The sequence below is a fragment of the Podarcis bocagei genome (genome assembly GCF_964188305.1).
Source record: "Podarcis bocagei genome assembly, chromosome: 12".
Classification (NCBI taxonomy): domain Eukaryota; kingdom Metazoa; phylum Chordata; class Lepidosauria; order Squamata; family Lacertidae; genus Podarcis; species Podarcis bocagei.
The window spans coordinates 62,242,755-62,265,148 of NC_138137.1; the positions used below are offsets into that span (position 1 = coordinate 62,242,755).

The 22,394-nt window shown below is 54.8% G+C and overlaps 2 protein-coding genes across 3 annotated transcripts in view; both read right to left on the reverse strand.

Moving 5' to 3' along the window:
• LOC308569938 (autophagy-related protein 9A-like) overlaps positions 1–22,394 on the reverse strand; it is a 266,030-nt gene that overhangs the window by 111,254 nt on the left and 132,382 nt on the right. The window lies entirely within an intron of this gene.
• Positions 1–22,394, reverse strand: part of KCNH2 (potassium voltage-gated channel subfamily H member 2) — an 83,653-nt gene that overhangs the window by 21,314 nt on the left and 39,945 nt on the right. The gene's annotated exons all lie outside the window — the stretch shown is intronic.

Genomic DNA, 22,394 nt, shown 5'->3' on the forward strand with positions numbered 1-22,394 from the left:
CCTTCCCTGCTGCTGCTGCTGCTGCTGCCTCCGATTCCCCAGCCGGCTGCCCCAGGAGCACCTTCTATTTATAACCTTCCTGGCCGTCCCATGCCAGGGTGCCCTCCAGATGGGCAGGACAGCTAATTCCTCCTGGCTCTGAAGGCGGGGGGGGGGCGATGTCAGCAGCTGGGGGGGGGCAGCAGCTGCACAGCCACCTCTGGCCCCTCTGCCAAAAGTCCCAGGAATGGAGCGTCCTGAAAACGGGCCTCTTGCCCCTGCCCCTCAAGCTGCCACCCCCCCAGGGGCACCTCCCCTGACCCTGGCAGACTCCCCACAAAAGACTCCAGATCATGCTGCTTAGCTAAAGGGTGCTGAGCACACCCTCTTGGGGGGGGGGCAAGGTTGAATTTGGCTCTGGTCACGACATGGTGACAACGAAGCACTCTGCACATCCTCAGGGGAACCTACAAATTCAGTATGGCTGCCTTGACATGGGTGGTTGTCCTACTCAGAGTAGACCCGCTGGAAATCATGAGCAGGAGCCTTTGGGGGTGCTGCCCAAAATTCAAAAATCGGTTCCGCCACTGCACTCCCCCCACTCCCTGGCCCGGCTTTGGCTCACGAAATGGGCAGAGCACTGGCCACCCAGTTCAAACTGGGTCACTGGCATGTGGAGACTGGCTGGGTTCTTGCAAGGAGCCCCTCCACAATTTCTGCTCTGGGGAGACCCTTTCCCTGCGTTGCTCTGTCACTTCAGGTGAGCCCAAGACACCCTCCTTGCAATGCTCTCAGTCAGAGCTGGAACAGGGGACACAGCAAGAGTGCCTCTGAGCACAGGCAGAGTGTCCTCGTCTCTCTGCAGTGCAATCCATCAAACACAACAGCGCCCCCCCCACTCTTCTCAAGGAGACATCAAAGCAGCCCAGAAGTGCTAAGACCCCAAGCTGAGGACCTCCGTGCTGGTCTGTTCTCCTCCGCTGCCTCCCCCTCCCCACCCACAAGGCAGCACCCGCACCCCCCTCGGAATGGGACCCCAGCCCAGAGACGTCCTCAGGGCCACAGCAGAGACCTAAACCACAGCGACATTTTAAAAATAACAAAAAACATCAAGCAAGTGCCTCTGAGCACACACAGAGCGCCTTTCCCACGTGACGGTGAAACCTCGGAAGACTTACGTAAGCTCAAAGCTCCCCGGAGGAAGGATGTGCAACCAAACAGCTTTGCCCCACCTGACCCTCTGCTCCACAAAGCGCCAGAGCGGGTGCCCCCCCGGCCCCCCCAACCACCAGGAACGAGGAAGGGCTGGAGGCGGGGGGGGGGGGTCACTCCGCTCCCTTTCATCCTCAGCCCCACACCCAAGCCCCTCTCCCCAGCGAAGCGCAGTGGGGTGTTGGGGGACCCTCGCAAATCCACCTTCCTGAACAGCAGCTCCAAGCGGATTTCGAACTCGGATCCCTTGGCGTCCGGCCACCTCACTCTCCCCTAGCTCAGCCCCAAAGCTGAGTCCACACCGCAGCCAAGAGTGCCTCTGAGCATATAAAGAGTGAGCATCCCTCTATGCAGCCGTAAGAACTACAAAAGAGACTGCTCACAGCTGTCAACGTTTCCCTGTTTCAAAGGGAAATTCCCTTATTCTGAATAGGACTCCTCGCAAGAAAAGGGGAAAGATGACAGCTATGAGCCTGCTGGATTCAGCCCAGCCTCCTGCCCTCCCAGGGACCCACCAGACGCCCCAATGGGAAAAGAGCAAGCAGGATCCGAGCCCAGAGCCCTCTCCCCTTCCGGCAGCTGGGATGCAGACGCCATCCTGCCTGGATCCGTCCAACCCTCTAATCTGTCAGGGATGCTTTCCTTGAGATCCCTGCCTTGCAGGGGGTGGACTAGAGGACCCTCAGGGGTCCCTTCCAACTCTACGGCTCCAAAGCCACACACCCCTCTTGTGGGAGGGAGTTCCACCGTTTAACTGAAGAAGTCCTGCCCTGTTCATCCCAGTTTAGTGATAACTCAGCCCCCCAGCACCTATTCCTTCCATAAATAAACCAGAGAGCGGACCCCACCCTCCTGCTTCTGCCCCACAGAGGACAAATGGAGACCCTCCCCTCCTCCCACCCCCTGGGGAAAGCGCCTACCTTGTCTCCCTGCTCGCCATCCTGGGCCCTGGCTCTGGCATGGGCGCCGCTGCCGCTGTCCAGGCACAGGCAGGTGCCACACAGGGAAACCCCAGGCATGAGGGGCGCTCCGGGCTGGGGGGCAGCGGGGGCAGCGGCAGGGGGGCCCGAGAAATCCTGGAGCAGCTGCAGGAGGGAAGCCAGCATCCTCTCGCAAAGGCGCTGCCGCCCGCATGGTGCTCAGCCCCAGCTGCGTGCCTGGTGGGGGGCACCCAGAGGGCAGGGGGTGGGCCAGCCTCTGGTGCCTGGGGCGCTGGGCATGCTGCCGGCCTGAGGAGGAGCCCCTTGCGGAGGGGGCACAGGGAGCGGGCAAAGCAGCCACCCAGAGCGGCTGCCAGGCTCGGATGTTGGGGAGGCGGGCAAGGCGGCAGCGAGAGAGAGAGGCAGGCAGGCTGGAAAATTATTGGGGCGGAAATTTTACCCAGCCTGCCCTGCTCTCTGTCTCCCAGCGCCAGAAGGAGCCAGGCTGGTCACCTCCCCAGCCGTTAACCCTTCGCAGGGGGGGCGGGTTGGTAGATGCCCCCCTGGCACTGCCAAGGCACCAGAGAAGCCTGGCCCCCGGGGGAGAGGAGGAGGAGGGTGGCAGCCCTGGCAGCTGCGTGGGCATCCTCTCTCCCCTCCCCAAAACAGGCCCCCTTGGCGGGGCAAGAGAAAGCCCTCCCCGTCAGGCAAGACATGCCAAGCCTCGCTCCCCACCCACCTTGCGTGTGTTTGCGCACAGTTATTTTGGTACCAGACAGGCTGGCGTGTGTGTGAAAGAGTTCTAATGCTAAGGGGGGGGGGGACACAAAAAAGATTTTTCAGCCGGGCTTTCAGGAGCTGAGCAGGCCACAAAGAGGCCCCCCCTCCCCTGCAGAAATGTGATGCTGTTTGATCGCTCAAGCAAGCGAGTCAAGGTATATCCTGCAGGGGAAGGAATTTGCCTCCCCGCCTCCTGGGGGGAAAGTCCCTCCTAACTATAGAATCATAAGAGTTGTGGGAAGGGGACCTGGGGGGTCATCTAGCCCAACCCCCTGAAGGGCAGGAATCGCAGCGGAAGAGTCCCAACTGACCTAATGAAGGAGACTCCACCGCCTTCTGGAACGAGAGATGGATCAAATGATATAACTGTTGAGTGGGAAGGTTCCCCCAGGGGCCATCTAGTCGTGTCCCCCGCCCCCCCAATGCAGGAACTGCAGCTAAAGAATCAGACAGACAGACACGCAATCTCCCCCTTCCCAAGGAAGTCAAACTGCTCTTCCCATCAGAAACAGGATCTGCAGCTGGCCTACCTGGCAGGCTGGATGTACAAAGAAACCTCTCCACCCACACATGAAAAGTGCTCTGAGCATGCTTGTTGCTGCTGATTTAGATTTCATGTATATTTTAATGTTGTTGTTGCTGGCATTCTGACTCAACCTCAGGAAGGACTTGACGGCAGGAAGAGCTGCTCAATGGTGGGATGGAAGGTTAGAGGTTGGATGGCAACCTGTCAGGGATGCTTTCGATGAGATTCCTGCACTGAGAGGGTTGGACTGGATGGCCACCAGGGGTCCCATCCAACTCTACCATTCTATGACCCATCTGCCTCCAGAGACAATGGAGTGCGCTTCCAGGGGGAAGCCAAACCGCTTTGTGAGCAGCCGAGAGTGACCTCCCTGGGCGCAAGGCTGGGCCGCGTGCGTGGGGGTCCCGGGCTTCCCAGACGACAAGACCCCCTTTCTCAGCCTCACTGATGTGGCCCAAAGGAACGCCGAGCCAGACGTGGGACTCTGGATTTCTGGATAAGTAGTTAACAGTTTAGTGTTGTTACTTTATTCTGCAAAACACTTTGGAATCCTTGGACAGAAAGTAACCCCTAAATGGTTTTAATAAGCAAATAATAAATAGAGGATAACATCTTAAAAAGCAGAGACATCACCTTGCCAACAAAGGTCCATACAGTTAAAGCCATGGTTTTCCCAGTAGTGATGTATGGAAGTGAGAGCTGGACCATCAAGAAGGCTGATCGCCGAAGAATGGATGCTTTTGAATTCTGGTGCTGGAGGAGACTCTTGAGAGTCCCATGGACTGCAAGGAGATCCAACCTCTCCATTCTGAAGGAAATCAGCCCTGAGTGCTCACTGGAAGGACAGATCATGAAGCTGAGACTCCAATACTTTGGCCACCTCATGAGAAGAGAAGACCCCCTGGAAAAGACCCTGATGTTGGGAAAGATGGAGGGCACAAGGAGAAGGGGACGACAGAGGACGAGATGGTGGGACAGTGTTCTCGAAGCTACCAGCATGAGTCTGACCAAACTGCAGGAGGCAGTGGAAGACAGGAGTGCCTGGCGTGCTCTGGTCCAGGGGATCACAAAGAGTCGGACACGACTAAACGACAATAACAAATAGAGGAACGGATGGGTGTAACATCGTGGTTCCTGCTTCCGCATGCTCAGGTCTGCTTTCAGCAGCAGGGAAACTGAGGCAGGAGGGGCGGGCAGGTGCCAAGAAGGAGGATTGTTGTTGTTGTTATTTATCTTTATATACCACCTTTATCTTCAAAGGATCTCCGGGGGGGGCACATGGCTCCCCTCCTCCCCATTCCACCCTCACAACAACCCTAAGAGATGGCGACTGACTCCAAGGTCACCCCGGGGGGAATCGAACCCTCCTCTCCCAGGTCCCAGCCCAGCACTCTAACCATTAGACCCCATTGCCAGTGCCTGGTTGGGGGTGTCTGGCCTGTGGGCTCGGCCGAGGGGGTCTCAGCTGCGGACCCCGTGGGTTGCTTTCTAGACCTATCATTTTTATCAAATCTCCAAAAAGATTCCAAAACATTGTCCTGTACAATGTTCCTTTTTCTTGACTTCCCAGGCCTCCTTTCCTGAGGTTTATTTTAAACTTCTTTTTATGAGCTGCCTTACGGCACATATGCTTTTATTATCTGAACTTTGCTGTCATTAGTTCTTTCGAAAACCCACGGCTTATATTCCAAATCCAATGGGATGGCGTTCAAATCGTCTGATGCGGACGTGATACTTTTCCAAGAGGGCACTTTCGAAAGCCGCCCATGAATAAATAAGTGTTCCTGAGCGTGCGAGGAACGGCCGGCGGAGAAATGGTGAAAATGGCCCACCTGCTCCTGCCTCCTCTTCTCATCTGGGCTGGCCCATTACGAAGAAACCCACAAGCAGGATCCGACCCCAGAGCCACCCTCCCCTCAGCCCTGCCCTCCAAGCGGCTGGCTGAGAGCCACAGAGGGGGCAGGTAAGACTAAGGAGAGCCCGGCTGGCTCCGACTCACAGCTGGGCCCTTGGCTCAACGCAACAGACTCTTACAGAATCACAGAGTTGGAAGGGACCCCAGGGGTCATCCAGACCAACCCCCTGCAAGGCGTCCAGGGCCGATGGCCATCCAGCCTCTGCTCAAAAACCGCAAGGAAGGAGCGTCCACCCCGTCCATCCTGCACTGGAACAGCTCTTGCGGCCTGGAGCTTCTTCCCGAGGTTCTTAAGGGCTTGCCAGTGGTTCTTCCGAGGTTCTTAATGGCTCCCCAAGCCCATCATCCTGTTCTCGACAACCAGAGGCCCCGTCCGGGAAGCAGCCACAGGAACAGCTCTCCACTCCTGCGCTTTCCATAAGAGCCTAAGTACAGTGGACACTCGGGTTGCGATTCGGCGCTTCTGCGCATGCGCAAAGTGTGATCGCTGAAACCCGGAAGTAACCTGTTCCAGTACTTCCGGGCTTCGGAACCCCAAAGAACACAACCTGAAGCGTCTGTAACCCGAGGTCTGACTGTACCCCCTGAAGAACGGGCTGGATGGGGTCAGCAGTGGGTCCTTTTAGTCCGGCATTCTGTTCTCACAGCGGCCAAGCGGATCCTTTTGAGAAGCCTCCAAGCAGGATCCAGGCATGAGAGCCACGCTCTCCCCTCCTGCGGTTTCCAGCCACCACCATCCAGAAGCAGAGTAGAGCCCTGCTGGCTAGCAGGCCTTGAAAGCTGCCTCCTCGTCCATGAACTTAAAATCATGGAATTGTAGCGTTGGGAAGGACCCCAAAGGTCATCCAGCCCACCCCCTGCAATGCAGGAATCTTCTTGAACCCTCCTTCCAATCCATCCAGGTTGGTGGCCCTCACTGCCTCTTGTGGCAGGGAGTTCCATAGTTAAACTCAGAGGGAAGGAGGGCTTTCTTTTATTGGTGGTGGATTTTCTCACATTCAGTTTCATGGAGGGTCCACAAAATGTGGTCTGATGAGGGAGGGGGTGGGCTTTCTCAACCTGTGGGTCCCCAGATGTTGTTGGACTACAACTCCCATCACCCCTAGCTAGCAAGGCCAGAGCTCAGGGATGATGGGAGTTGTAGTCCAACAACATCTGGGGACCCACAGGTGGAGAACCGCTGGTCTAAAAGGATGCAGGAACAAGGGGGGCAGGCATGGGGTGTGGAGTGAGGCCACCTTGGCTCTCCAGGGTTTCAGGCAGGGGGGTCATCAAAGGCCCCCTACACACCCAGATCTTTTCTCAGGGGTGTGGGGCCCACTTGTAGGATGAAGCTGGGGGCCCCTGTTGGGGGGGGTCCTTTCTTGGGCTGAGCTGCCTCTTCAACGGCTGGCAAAATGTTCCCTGTCTGCTCCTGTTCCATTTTTAGCGAGGGAGGGGGCAGAGGTCCAAGGGGGAGGGGGGCACCCAGGCTGAGGAGAGATGTGCTAAAATTAACTGGCCTCGTTTGGGCACCAAATTGGGACAAAATATTGGCCTTTGCTGGGAAAGCAAGGCAAAGCTGGACAGGGGGAATGTGGGGGGGTGGGGGGAGGGGGGAGGAAGGAGCAATCTCTCCTCCCCACAAGGGAGACAAAGGGAGAGGGGGGAGCCATGACTGTGTGTGTGTGTGTGTGTGTCTGTGTGTTGCATCTCTTTCCCCAGGTCTTCCACATAACTCATTTTTGGAAATGGCCTTTTTTGGGGGGGGTCCCTCCAGAGCCCCCTCCAGACTGGAAGGCAGCTCAAAGAGGGGTCAGCACCTCCAGGCGTCTTAGCAGGGGGCTTGGCTATGGCTGGATGTATTTTTTTTGGGGGGGGGCATGTTCCTTGAAAGCAAGTTCTCTGGGACTTCCGGGTTAGCGCCTCCGGCAATGGCGGATTTCCTCTGACCGGGAGGAATCCGCTTCGTGGAAATCAGGGTCTGGACCGCCACGGCGAGGCGGAGACCCATTAAAAACCACAGGCAGGAGAAGCCTGTGGACGTGGGATTCGGCTGGCACCTTTTGCGCCTCCCCTACTCGCGGGGAAACCCGGTTTCGGGGATCCATAGCGACGTGGGGTGAGCGGCACGGTGCTTCGAATCGACTGCTCTTTTCACGGAGTGAAGCCGCATTGCTGTTGCCGGAGAGCGCTGACTTTTTCCTGTGGACAATTGGACTTTAAACAACTACCCGTGAGTAGAACGGAAAATTGGATTACTAAACATCTTTAATTTGGCACCGAAGTGGGAAGGTTCCAAACAGGAAGTCCGCCTTCCGCTTTTGTAAATAGATTGAAGCAAAGACATTGCAAGCTAAAGTCTGGACAGTTTTTTGTAAAGGATTAAACCTCCATCGGCTAAAATTACTAAACCCCCCTTGGAAGCAGGAGAAGAGGGGGAAAGTTTAGATTGTTTAAGCCTGCAGGAGAGAGAGTGAAGAAAGATAAATTACCACCGTTTTGAACCTGGGAGCGGGCTGCCAGGGAGCGACGTATTGGGAAAGTTCATTGACTGTGAATAAAACGCATGTTGACAGATAGTTAAACAAGAGAAACATATTGATTCCAATGTTTCCTTTTGCACTTGAAAGGAGCAAAATATCTGAAAATCGAAATTAACTTTGCTAACTTTGTTGCTGGACCTGCTTTTAAAAAGATGGATACAAATAGAAACTGTTTCCCCTAGAGGGAGCTCTTGAAACTGTTGCAGGAGTGGAGCTGGGAAATTCTCCAGCTGTAGAGATTAAAGACCGTGAGAATTAGACATTGACGTTGGACAAGAATGTGGACAGAAGAAGCCTTAGTGATTGCTTTTTGCAAAACAAGTGCTTTATTGGAACAGCTTCATGAGAAGATGGATGCGATGACTACTAGCATTGACAATTTTGGACAAAAAAGGATTGATTTGGGACAAAAAGTGAATACTTATAAAGAAACTCCTCAGGAACCGACCCAGGAATCTGCTTTGACATGGGAAGCTGTGGAGAAGACAAAGGAGGAGGTTGTTGTTGAACCTCAAGTAATACAAGTGGAGAGAGCCTTGGCCTTGTATGAGCATAAGCTGTTGCTTTGGAAGACGGAATCTGGAGAAAGCCAGATTTGGAGAGATGGAGTCCCGCTTGGATTGGAGAAGGAAAGTTGGAAAGATCCCCTTATGCAGGGATGTTCTGGCCTTTGGGATCTGGTTTTGGGCCAGGGGGAGATTGGAGTGGCGGGGGCCTTTAACTTTGGAGGGACTTTGAAACATGTTTTGAAATATTTTTTGGATTTTGGCCCTGTCTATGGAGAATGGGCTGACCTGTTGAGAAGGGATAAAGACATTGTTAGGTTGGAGTCTCCCCGAAATCTACTCCTCAGCGACAAAGGAAGGAAATTAAGAACAAGATCAGCAGAAGACAAAGTAAAGTGTAGGTATAAATATGAAGAAGATCTGCAGAAGGGACAAGGAAAAGAGTTAAGAGCCTCGGACAGGAGATCACCAGGTTGATGGACTAGATGGAATGGATAGAAAAGACTGAGAGAACCTGAGACCAGGGTGAAGAGACGGTGGATGAAGATTGGAAGAAAGTTTAAAAATTTATTTAGAGAAATATTGTAAAATTTATGAGTGTTAGAAAAAAGTTGGAATGAAACTATACGGCTTTAGTAGAAATGTTATAAGGAGTTATGTACAAATAAGTTTTAAGTTGTAGGGCTTTTTATGGTAAGATAAGGTTAAAATAAATTAAGACAATTAAATGACAGAAAATAGTGAAAGATGGAAAGGATTTGCTGAAATAATTAATAACTAGAATACAAAAAAAGGAGGTGTGAGGAGGTCGATGAAACAAGTTAATGAAAGACAAAGATATGGAAATATTGGATCTATTTTTAATTTTTTTGCTTTTGTTTTTGGTCTTGATGTATTGTGTGTTTTGTTCTTTTTCCTTTCCTTTCCTTTCCTTTCCTTTAATGTATTGTTTAATCTCTCTTTTCTCTTTTCCCCCCACTTTTTTCTATAATTTTAAACTTTCAATAAATATCATTTAAAAAAAGAAGAAGAAAGCAAGTTCTCTGAATCAAACTCACTCACGGAAGGTTTGCAGGACACCCCCCTTAACCCCCCCCAACAACCTGGTAGAGTCCAGTTCACCAGGTCTCTTTCTCCATGGCTTAGAGACGCCCCCCCTGCAGACTCAGGTTACCCACTCCAGAGTCTCCCCCCCCATACAATCAAAGAAGCACAGGTTTGTCGAGTTGGAAGGGCCCCCCAGGGCTCATCCATCCCAACCCCTGCAGCGCAGGAATTTCAGCTGAAGAATCCCTGACAGGGGCACCTGCCATTCGACAGGATTCAGCAGCCTGGGAAAAAGCGCCATCTGTATTTGATTAAAAATGCACATTTCCAGACCCCAAGGCACCGTTGGGCATTCTTGCTGCAGAATTCCTGATCAATTAATTAGGAATATCTTGATGGGGGGGCGGGGAGCCTTTGGACAGTCGAAGGGGCACCCTGGGAAGGCCGTGTCTCTGTCGGGGGGCTGGGCTAGATGACCCTTGCCAGCCCCTCTACAACTCTACGGCTGATTTCCTGAGTGCCTGAGCCAGGGAGATGGCAGGAAGATGGAGGAGTGCAGGAGTTGCAAAACGCACTTGTGGGTGGCGCAAAATTGGCACTAACCCGATCTAGCCCTCCCTGAGAATATGAGGATTGGAATGGCAGCCATCCTCTTGTACCCCTTGAACCTGCAGCCTTGGTCAGGCTCCCCCTGGCGACACGGGGCTCCTCTTCCCATTTTACAGAAGTGGAGACTGAGGGCGGCTGCCTTGCCCAGGGGGGTTCAGGGGGGTCCTTGGCACGGCTTGCGCCAGGGGAACGGACTTCCGTGGCGGGATCTCCAGGGCGCTCATTCTCCTCCTTCCTGAACGTGCAAGCCTTTCGCCAGCTCACCAGAGGAACTGACACAGACCAGTTGGCTGTGCTCAAGCCTTCCTGACAGACCCTCTTGATCAGTGGGGCTGGGTCCCTCTTGGAGGTTCCACTGACCCCTGGGTGGTGGCCTGGGAGGGGCCATTCTCCGTGGGACCCCCCCCCACTGCATTGCTTCCTCTGCGCTGAAGAGGCTCCTCCGAACCCAGTGCTTTCCCACCCTCATTTTCCTACTCCTATTGAAATACTGCCCCTCAGTGAGGCCAAACTTAGATTCATTAAATGTTTAGGGGTATGCGTACCCCAGCGTCCCCCCAGGAAAAAACCACAGTCCGTACCTGACATTTAGCACCAGATAGATAGAGAGATATAGGGACCCACCCAATTTACTTGGCCTGGTTTAGAAACTGAAGGCAGTCAAAATGACCCACACTTGGGGGGGGGGGCTCCTCTGAACGAGCCCCCTGGCGTCCTCTGCCCCCTTTCTGCCTGCTTCTGTTGCTCCTTGTCTGCTGTGGACACAGCAAAACTTTATTTCTTTCTTGCATTTCACACTGGGTTGGACTAGATGGCCCCTGAGGGTCCCTTCCAGCTCTGCAACTCTATGATTTTTTATATCCCGCCTTTCCTGCAGGGAGCCCAAGGTGGCCAGTGTGTTCCTGCTTCCTCCCTTATCCTTACAACAGCCCTGCGAGGTAGGCTAGGCCGAGAGGCAGCTACTGCCCCCGCCAAGGTCACCCATGGCTGAGTGGGGACTTGAGCCTAGTGCTCTAACCACAAGGCGACACTGCCTCTCTCTTGAATTGCCCCACAGCTGAACATAGGAAGGGAGGGAAGATGAGGGGGCAGGGCAAGTGCAGGGGCACAGAGTGGTCTTTCCCAGAGTCCCCTCCTACCCACAAGCAATCTGCCCCCCACCCTGCGCCCCTGGCCTCACAGGGCTGGTCAAGTGGGACCTTTGCCCTCTTCCCAACGTTGGGGGTGGCGCAGGGCTCAGCTCCAGAACCCGCTTTCCATGCAAGGGCTTGACTCGGGAAGAAGAGAGTGCCTCTGAGTGCGAGCAGAGTGGATTTATGGCAACGCTGAGAAAGCCTAGACCTGCAGCCCAGTGAGGCCTCTTGAATTCAGCTGCAATGGTTGGTGGAGCATCAGGGAGAAAGGGAGCAGAGGACCGTCTCTGCCTGCCCATCCCAGGGCACAGAGTTCAACTCCGGAACTCCCTGCCACAGGAGGCCGTGATGGCGACCAAGCTGGCTGGCTTTCAAAGAGGGTTGGGCAAAATCCTGGAAGACGGGCCGGCCGTGCAAAGTGCTTCCTTCTGCTTGCGCCTTTCCTTCCAGGATTCACAGTTCAGGCAAAGCAGCAGCAGGGCGCATACTGGAGCCTTTCTCAAACCCAGAGCCTGCGGCTGACAGAAGGGGGGTTTCCTAAGGGGCTGGAGGGCTACCTGGCTAGGCTGGGGGGCAGCACCCCACAGTCCCAGTGCCCCCCAAGGAGGGCTTTGGCCGCACGGCTCCCCAGGGGAGAAGAAGCACCTTGACTGGAGTGAGAGAACAGAGGGGAGGCCGGGGGCAGTGAGAGAGACAGTGTGGTGTAGGGGTTAGAGTCATGGATTAGGTCCTGAGATACCAGGGTTCGAATTCCGCCTCTCAGCCATGAAGATCCCTGGGTGTGACCTTTCAGACCATTATTATTATTATTATTATTATTATTATTATTATTATTATTAGTATTAGTATTAGTATTAGTATTAGTATTAGTATTAGTATTATTTCTGCCTACCCCACAGGGTTTCTGTGCGAAAACGTTCCTCTTCAGCCAGACCTTTGGCTGATCAACAGTCTATGTCCTTTTCAATGTCTTTGTGGGAGGGGGGAAATTATGGGTTTGTTTTGTTCTTGTTTTTATCGTGTCCTTTGTGGTTTCATTCTGTGTTTTTGTGCTGTGGAGCACAAAATTTAATAAATAACACCCATAATAAATTGTGGGGATTTAAATGGGGGGGGAGACCTCCTTGAACTCCTTGCAGAACCAAGAGGCAGACACAGGAACTGGCCCTTTTTATTTTTTTTAAGGAAATGAAATTCTTTTTTCCAGGATCCCTTTTCGGACCGGGGGGGGGGTGTCTTTGCCTTGTGCAATGTGCCAAATCCCGAGTGGGGGGCATCTTTAAGAGGTTTGCCTGGACACATGCAAACCTCACAGAGCTTGAACTGCTTCCAACTTCAAGGTGGGAGGTGGAGGGCTGGGGGCAACACCATCCCTTCTCACCAGCCCCTCTGCCCTGCTCCTGGCCTAGGGGGCAGAGTCCACATGGGAGCAGACCAGACCCAGACCCTCCCCACACCTTGCAGAAAGACAGAGCCATAGACTTGGGAGCGACCCCAAGCGGCCATCCGGCCCCAGCAGGGCAGTAATGGCAGTTGGCAAATCCCTGACCGGGGGCCAAAGGACCTCTGTTTAAAGCTCTCCCACGAAGGAGACTCCACGGAGAGACCCCTGGAACTGGATGGGATGCCCAGGGCCACCGAGCCCCGACAAGGCAGGAATTGCAATGAAGGCATCCCAGGCTCCGCTTGGAAAAATCCAAGGGAGGAGAGCTGACCATAAGAGCAGCGGGTCCAGCTGGGACCCCAACAAACAACAACAACAACAACAACAATTTATTATTTATACCCCACCCATCTGGCTGGGCTTCCCCAGCCACTCTGAGCGGCTTCCAACTAAATTTTAAAATACAGTGATAGCTCGGGTTAAGTACTTAATTCGTTCCGGAGGTCCATTCTTAACCTGAAACTGTTCTTGACCTGAAGCACCACTTTAGCTAATGGGGCCTGCTGCTGCCGCCATGCCGCCGGAGCACGATTTCTGTTCTCATCCTGAAGCAAAGTTCTTAACCCGAGGTACTATTTCTGGGTTAGCGGAGTCTGTAACCTGAAGCGTATGTAACCTGAAGTGTATGTAACCTGAAGCGTATGTAACTTGAGGTACCACTGTACGGTAATACATCAAACATTGAAAGCTTCCCTAAACAGGGCTGCCTTCAGGTGCCTTCTAAAAGTCAGATGGTTGTTTATTTCCTTGACATCTGGTGGGAGGGCGTTCCACAGGGCGGGCGCCACCACTGAGAAGGCCCTCTGCCTGGTTCCCTGTAACTTGGCTTCTCGCAGGGAGGGAACCGCCAGAAGGCCCTCAGAGCTGGACCTCAGTGTCCGGGCAGAACGATGGGGGTGGAGACGCTCCTTCAGATATACTGGACCAAGGCCATTTAGGGCTTTCAAGGTCAGCACCAACACTTTGAATTGTGCTCAGAAACGTACTGGGAGCCAATGTAGGTCTTTCAAGACCGCTGTTATGTGGTCTCAGCGGCTGCTCCCGGTCACTGCCTCATTCTGGATTAGTTGTAGTTTCCGGGTCACAAGCAAGCAAGCAACGAAATCTCTGGAAAGAGCTGAAGGGCCAGAGCTCCGTGGCAGAACACCTGCTTGGCATGCAGAATGGCCCTGGTTCAACCCAGGTAGGGCTGGGAGACAGACCCCTGTCCAAAACCCAGGAGAGCCATTGCTGCCAGTCAGCGTAGGCGATGCTGAAGTGGACTGGCCCCAGAGCCGGACTCGGGAGAAGGCAGCTTCCTGCGCCCCTAGTTCTGAGCAGACATTTTTACGGCTATTTTTTGCTATTACGATGTTCCCAAACCAAAGTTAGTTCCGAAGTGGCTCCCAGTCAAAGGGTCCCCAAACCGCAAGGACAAGTGCCTCTCCAGACGTCTGGGGCCGCCGCTCGCAACAGCTGTGCTCCAGATGTGGACCTGGCCGGGACGAACGGAAACTGTTTCCCAAAACATCTGGAAGCCACCAGGTGGGGGGCGGCTACCATCAAACCCCCACAGCAAAATGCCTAGACTACTGGCAGCACACAAATTAAATACATATTTTTTAATTTTTTAAAAATCTTAGAATTGTAGGTTTGCAAAGGACCCCCAAGGGCCATCTAGTCCAACCCCCTGTGATCTAAAGCTTAACAGAGCTGTATTAGGAGCAGCATAAGCATCAAGTAGTCCTAACACCATCAGTCTCCCTCCCTCCCTCCACAAAATGTATCACAATACAGCAATGTAGGTAGAGCGATGGTGGGAGGGGCACTTTTTTCAGCCCCCTCCCCAGTAACTGCTCCCGCCGTTCCCCACTAAACCAGCTGCTTGGTCATGTCCAAAAGATGAATGTTCGCCTCCCTGCAAGATCGTAGCCCCGGCACAAAGCACAGTCTGCAGGAGTTGCCCATTAATCGAAGGGGGGGCACGACTCTGGAGTCAGCAGAACCAGGGGGCCAGGATCTGATCGCAAGCGGAGATCCAGAGAGCCGGGGGGCTGGAAGGGCTACATCAGGGAAAGGAAGAGAGACACTGAGGAGGAGGGGAACCAAGACTCCCCCCCCAAAAAAAAAATATTGGTTTAGCAAGACATTTGGACTGCATGGTGATGTGTGAGTGGGATCCATCGCCAGCCATGGGGGGCTAAAAGGAACTTTAATGCACAGTATCTCTGCTTCCCCTTCCAGTTTGCAGGCACTGACACTAAAAGCGACATTCAGCAAATCTCTGCTCAGAGTAGACCCATTTGAATTAATGACCATGATGAAGAGAGGTCCATTGGTTTCAATGCACCTACACGGAGTAGGATGTAGCTGAGCAGGACCCAAAGAGTCAGGGATGGTCTTGGAATACATGCCTCACCTCTGCAACAAAACAGCGCCAACGTCCCTTCTCTGTTTTTCATGGGGGGCGGTATTTGAAGCCCCCTCCCCACCCTCACGGCATGTCCACTAATAAGACACGAATAATAACAAGGCAATAATAAATAATACCAATCAGTAATGAGGAGGTAGTAATAAGACTTTCTGCTCCAGAGAATGACCTGCCCAGCTGCCCCCCCCAGAAAGCCTTCATCCTGAACCCCATAACTCTTCACTCCCCCTTTCCTCTGCAACCCCCAAAGCAGGTCTTCTGCCTGGGGGGGCAGCAGGGGTCCCCTCACCCAGCCCCCTCCGCGCGCATAGGGATCTATGGCTCCCTGTGGCATCGCCGGCTGGGTCAGGCATCACTGAGTGTCCAGATGGTGTCACATAAATATTTGGGAGCAACAGTTGGATGCAGATCAGGAAACAAGGGCAGGAAAGGGCAGGGCCAGGGCCAGGGTGTCTGCAGAAGACCCGGCAGAATTCGCTTCTGGTGCCCTGAAGAGCCTAGTTCTGGGTGCCCCCCCCCCAGGTGCAGGGATTGGGGCAAAGTACGGGACAGGAGCTCCCCTCCCTCCCAACCCAGAACTCGCCAGAACTTCATGAGCCCCACACCTCCCCCCCAGCCTCTGAGCGCGTGCAGAGTGCTCTCCCCGCCCTACCCCGATCCTCGGGAGAAGCAGAGCCCCTCCCCTTCGGAAAGCCCCCTGGCGGGCTGCCCGCCCCCCCCCCCACAGCCCCCTACCTCCTGCGCCACCAGGCTGGAGATGCGCACCGCCCGGCGCACTCGGGCGTTCTTGCCCTCCGGCTGCCCGACGCCGCTGTCCTTCCTGCCCTGAGACATGCCCACTGCAGCGACGATCCTGGCTCAGGGCATGGGGCTCAGGGGGAGGGGGCTCTGGGGGGGCCCTGGCCACCGCGCGCCCCGCCGCCGCCGTGGGGGGTGGCGAGGAGGGCGAGGAGGGCGAGAGGGAGGCAGCCAGGCACCTCACCAGCGGAGGCTGGGCAGATGGGAACAGATGCCAGGGTCTCTCTCCCTCCCTCCCTCCCTCCTTGGCCCACCCACGGGGAGGCCCCGGCTGGCCTCCGCCCACTCGCTGCCAGCCTCCCCCCCCGTCCCCCCCCGCTCCTCCTTGCTCTCAGAGCATCCTCACCCCCAGCTCTGCTCCAAGGAGGGGAGAGTCCGTCTGCTCCGGCGGGAATGAGCATTTGGAGAGGGAGACGAAGCGAGAGGGAGCGCGCACCCAGCCCCACTCCCCAGCCCCAAACGGGGGAGATCTGTGCTGGGGAGGGGGCTCCTGAATGTATACCCTCCCCATCCCTCCTCTTTATCCCCCGGCTCCTGAATCAGTCCGCTCCGCAGCCCGGACTGGTTCTCCTCCTCCCCCAGTGCGCCCGGGGAAACTGAGGCACAAGGCAGGAGCACCCCGCCCTCCCCTATTCTCCAGAGGCACCTCCGGCCCCCGAGATCCTTCCCCGCTCCCGCTGCCCGGGGGGGCGCACCTCGGCCGGGCCCCCCTCTGCGGCACGGGGGTCACCTTGGAGCGCGCCGGGAGACAGAGGCGCTGCGGGCTTCCGATGCGGCTGCTTGGCGGAGACACCCCCAGCCCCCAACCCTCCCTCCCTCGCTCGCTCTCCGCCCGCCCTCCAGCCAGCCGGGACTTATGGGGCCATAAAGTCGGAGAGGGCGCGTGCGCAAGCAGCCCCCGCCCCACGGAAGAGGGGCTTCGCTCCAGCCCTTCGGGGTCTTCGCCGGACAAAGGGAGGCAGGAAGAAGCCCATCCATCCATCATCCGCGCGGCCTCGCCACATCCCCAGGGGGCGCGCACCAGCAGCCCCACATCTGGGGCCAGGCTCGCCTCAGCCCCAGCTGGACCATAGCGCAGCACCAAGTTGCTCTGCATTGTCCGCACACGGGCCGGCAGCGTCACTCTGCCTCCACCCTCTCCGGAGACGCCGGGCGGGCGGGGGGGGGGCTGAAGCTGCCCCCCCTCGTCCCGCGGAGCAGGGGCTCTGCAGCCGCCAAAGAAATAAAGTAAGTTTCCAGCCCTCCTCGTTCCTCTTTCAAACAACTCAGCCGGTGTTCAGGGGCTCTTAGGGGGAGTCAGAAACGGGACTTTCCCAGCCTTCCGTGAAGTCTGGAGATGCCAGTGGGGGCTCTTGGGGGGGAACCTTCTGCTTGTCAGGCCCCGGGATGCCCCCCCCCCCCACCCACCCACCATATGCACTTTGATTAAGCAAGGACAGAGGGAGGCAAATCCTGTCTGGAGGGGATTAGGAGCCTGGATCTGGGGAGGTGAGGAGGGGGCTTGTTAAACCCCTCTCCCCTTCCCTCTCCCCTCCAACTTGCTGTCCTCATTGCCACTGCTCCACCCTGAAGTGGCACAAAATCATAGGGCACCCCAAAGGCCATCTAGACCAGCCCCCCCCCCGCAATGCAGGAGTCATGGGCCACGGCTGAATAATTCCTGACAAAGCTCTGGCCACCCAACCTCTGCTTCAAAACCTCCAAGGAACCTTCTCGTCGTAGAACCGTAGAATCAGAAGGGACACCCCAAAGGCCATCTAGTCCTACCCCCTGCAGCGCAGGCACTGCAGCCACAAGGAATGACATGGTGCCTTTCCCATCTCAGCCGCCCCCCACCTGGAACCAGGCCGGAGACCCTTCAGAATCAGGGAAGAGCCTCGAGGCCCAGGCGTGGGGCAGGGGGCACCTGGAGCGGAAACTCGGCTCTGCCCCACATCCTCTTCTCACAGGGGCTGAATGCCTCCAAGAACCTAGAAGTCCAGATAGACTGCCTCTGAGCCCGGAGGCTCCATAAGAGCCTAAGGAGAGCCAATGGCCTGCCCAGTCCAGCCTTCTCTTGTCCCCAGCGCCAAGCAGGTGCCCATTGTGGGCAACCCTCAAGCAGGATTTGAACACAGGACCATCATCTCCCTTCCTGTGGCTGCCAGCAACTGTGGGAGGGAGTTCCACGGTTTAACTCCGCGTTGCATGAAGTACCGTATTTTTTGCTCTATAAGACTCACTTTTTCCCTCCGAAAAAGTAAGGGGAAATGTGTGTGCGTCTTATGGAGCGAATGCAGGCTGCGCAGCTATCCCAGAAGCCAGAACAGCAAGAGGGATCGCTGCTTTCAGCGATCCCTCTTGCTGTTCTGGCTTCTGGGATTCAGAATATTTTTTTTCTTGTTTTCCTCCTCCAAAAACTAGGTGCGTCTTGTGGTCTGGTGTGTCTCATAGAGCGAAAAATACAGTACGTCTTCCTTTCCTCTGTCCTGGATCTCCTGGCATTCAGCTTCACAGGATGTTCAGGACTTTGGAGAGAGGGAGGGAAACGCTTCTCTCTCTGCTTCCTCCACGCCAGGCCTAATCTGAAAACCCCTCCATCAAACCCCCCTTAATCACCTTTCCCCAAATGTGCCAACCTTTCTTCGGAGGGGAGATGCTTTAATTACCAGCCTGTTCCTCTCTCTCTGCCCATCCTGAGTGCAGGTACTCAGGGGAGCTGAGCCCGCCAGGTGCTGGCAGGATGCCAGCCTCATCAGGCCAATGTGCACACCGCTCTTGATGGACCCATCGCTGGCTGCCGCGAGGGGAGGCGGCGGACACACACTTTGGCAAGCACAGCACAGCCCCTCCCCACCACAGGGCGCAAGGAAGTGGCCTCATTCTGTCTGGACAAGTTCTGTGGGGGGGGGGAGAGCCAGGACCCTTGGAGGGGCCAGAGGAAGGGTGCTGGGGGGCGAGGAAGAGAGATGGCCATGGAGCTTCTGATGGGATTTTGCATCCTCTCACTCACAGCCCTATTTGGGGGGGGGGCAGCTTCCTCCTCCTCTTTGCCCTTATCAGTGTGGAAGTGGTTGGGGCAATCCAGCCAGATGGGTTGGGTAAATAATAATAATAATAATAATAATAATAATAATAATAATAATAAGAAGAAGAAGAAGAAGAGTGTGAGGTGGGCAACGTCCCCCTAAGTGTTTTCCTTGTTGATTAATTACAACTATTATTAACTGCCCTAGGTCCCAGGCCAGGTTCCAGCATTAAAAAGGGTTTCAAATGGCAGGCAGAATTAGGGCAAGACAAGCTCTAGGGGCCTGTAGATCAGTGGTTAGAGCGTCTCCTTTGCATGCAAGATCTTGGGTTTGACTCCTTATGTCTTAGGGCAGGGGTCAGCAAGGCTTACCGGCCATGGGCTGGATCACTCCCACGGAGATCGTCCGTGGGCCGGACTGGCACGGCATGACACTGGAAATTGTGTCTGCGTATGTCCGCGGCACCAGAAATCACTTCTGCGCATGCCCAGATGCCAAAAGTCGCACCTGTGCAGAAACGATTTTCGGCGTCTGAGCATGCACAGAAGTGATTTCTGGTATCTGTGTGTGCGCAGACGCGATTTTTGGCGCTGCTCGGTGAGTCCCTGTGCCGCGATGTGCCAGTTTAGCGCAGTGCACAGGGGACTCACCAAGTGGGTTCGGGGGCAGCTCAGGAGCCAGTAAAATGGCCTTTGTGGGCCGCATCTGCTCCATGGGCTGCACGTTGCTGACCCCTGTGTTAGGGAATCGTTCTGCAAAGAAACAAGCTGAAGTTTCTGACAGGTTCCAGATTTTTTTCCTTTACATTTGGGAGTGGCACAGTGACCATAATTGGTGTCAGCTGGAAGTGCTAATAAAAAGGAGACCACTCTGTTTGCAGATGCCCCATAGCAAAATGTCTTTCTGAAGAGTCTTGCCTGTGAGGCCTGTTGCTGTGATTTACAACACGCTGGAGGAGATAAGGCTTTTGTTTGAGAGTGTAATGCTCATGTTAACAGTCAACCCATTTCTTTTGCAACCTTAATGCTGGTCTGGGAATAAAACCTTTTGACTGAGACTTTACAGTTTGGTGAGTCATCTTTAAAACACCTTCTGCGTTGTTCACCACTTCCAGAGAAAGAAAGAGAAGCTCTGCTAAACAGTTGTCTCATTAAAATAAAAAAATTCCTTCCAGTAGCACCTTAAAAACCAACTAAGTTAGTTCTTGGTATGAGCTTTCGTGTGCATGCACAATTCTTCAGATACGTTGTCTCATTACACATGCTAAATTCAGGACTAATTGCAGTCGTTAACAGGTTGACCAGACCCATTGAGCCAATTGCCCATCTCCTGCTGCCCTTCTGAGTAATACTCCACCCCACCCTCCCACTATATATAAGGGTCTGGGGACTTCTGTTTCCGTGTATCCGATGAAGTGTGCATGCACACGAAAGCTCATACCCAGAACAAACTTAGTTGGTCCACAAGGAGCTACTGGACAATTTTTTTATTTTTAGTTTAGAAAGAAGTTTACCTAACCACCAGTATCTGCGCAGAGAAAGTGTGTGGACAGTAGCCTCTAATATTATGGCATCTTCAGGTAAGGATGGAAAAGAGGATCCTAACTTTGAGTCCAAACCTAGACAGCATCTTAAAAAGCAGAGACATCACCTTGCCGACAAAAGTCCATATAGTTAAAGCTATGGTTTCCCCAGTAGTAATGTATGGAAGTGAGAGCTGGACCATCAAGAAGGCTGATTGCCGAAGAATGGATGCTTTTGAATTCTGGTGCTGGAGGAGACTCTTGAGAGTCCCATGGACTGGAAGAAGATCAAACCTATCCATTCTGAAGGATATCAGCCCTGAGTGGTCACTGGAAGGACAGATCCTGAAGCTGAGGCTCCAGTACTTTGGCCACCTCATGAGAAGAGAAGACTCCCTGGAAAAGACCCTGATGCTGGGAAAGATGGAGGGCACAAGGAGAAGAGGATGACAGAGGACGAGATGGTTGCATAGTGCTCTCAAAGGGACCAGCATGAGTTTGACCAAACTGGGGGAGGCAGTGGAAGACAGGAGGGCCTGGCGTGCTCTGGTCCAGGGGGTCACGAAGAGGCGGACACGACTCAACAACAACAGAACTTTGAGTCTGAATGAGACTAAATTCCCCAGCCCACCCCCCAGCGCAGAAACTGCCCCCACCTGCTTCCTAGCACCTCCGATCCAGCCAGGATCCGTGCGCTGGTTCACAGCCCAGAGGAGGAGGAGCCCCTTCTGCAGAGAAGCTTGAGCAAAGCTCTGTCCGGCTCTCTGGGTGACTTGCTTCAAGCGGATTCCTTTTATTTCCGATTGAGCTCCCCGTCTCTCCCCTAAGACGGCAGAAGAGCAGCAAGACCTGCTCTCCCTCCTTCCGCCCTCCTCGCGGCCTGGAGATTCTCACGAGGAGCCTGGCAGCCGCGCGAAGGACGTGCGGGGAGAGGGAGGGTCATATTTTATGGGGAAGAGCCTTGCAAGCGAGACGGAGGGAGAAAACATCTATAAATCCCGCCAAGCATTTTAATATGGTTCCCCCTCTCTGGCCGCAGATCTTCCCTCCATCAATTTCCTGGAAGGAGAGATGTGCACTTTCTCTGAAGGACACTCTAATTTCCCTCATCCCATGCAAAAGCAGCGGCAAGAGAGGCACTCTGCACGTGGGCCAGAGACACCCCTGCGTTCTCGGCCCGGGAAGCAGACACCCAGGCCGAGCCCTGGCTTTGAACCTGGGACAGGAGACATCTCACCCCTGGGCAAAAGGAGCGTGCGATGAGCTCACCCCTGGCAGAAGGTCTGCAAAAACTCATGCCGGAGGGTGGGGTGGAAGGCAGTGGCGCAAGGAAGAGGCAGGCGTGGGGGCTCCACCGGGCTCTCCCCAATTCCGCCACACCCAGCTCCCTGCAACCAGAGAGAGGCAGGAAGGAAATCACAGAACTGTAGAGTTGGAAGGGAATCCCAGAGTCATCTAGTCCAACCCTCTGCAAGGCAGGAATCCCAGCTACAGCATCCGTGAGAGATCGGCCCAGTGGACCTGAAGGAGCATCTCCACCCTCATGGAGTAGAGCCACCCTATGGGGGGTGGGCTATGGGGGGCTCCTACCCAGGATGGCTCTATTCCAGGAGAGAAAAGTTGCTATTGCACTTGAATCCTGCTGGCAGGTTTCCAGCAGGAACATCTGGTTGGCAACTGTGAGAACGGGACTGGGTGGACCCCCTTTGCCTACAGCCAGGCTCATTTGATGTTCTTGTGGAACCTCCAGACCCAGAGGCAGTCTATCTCTAGACCATGGGTAGGCAAACTAAGCCCCATCCCCCTCCATGGATTTATTTTTTCCAAGTCGTCCAGTTGGTGGCCATCGCTGCCTCATGTGGCAGGGAGTTCCACAGGTTAACACTCAGGCGCAGAAAGGAAGAGCAGAACCTGGGAGAGAAACCCTCCAGTGCTTGGAACGCCTTTTCTCATAGAGGACACACAGGCACGTGCAGAGGGCCTCCCATCTCCCTTCCAGACCCCCAAGGATTACTTTGAGCCCGAGGGAAGTGTCAACGCTTGGGACGCAGGGGCCCGAT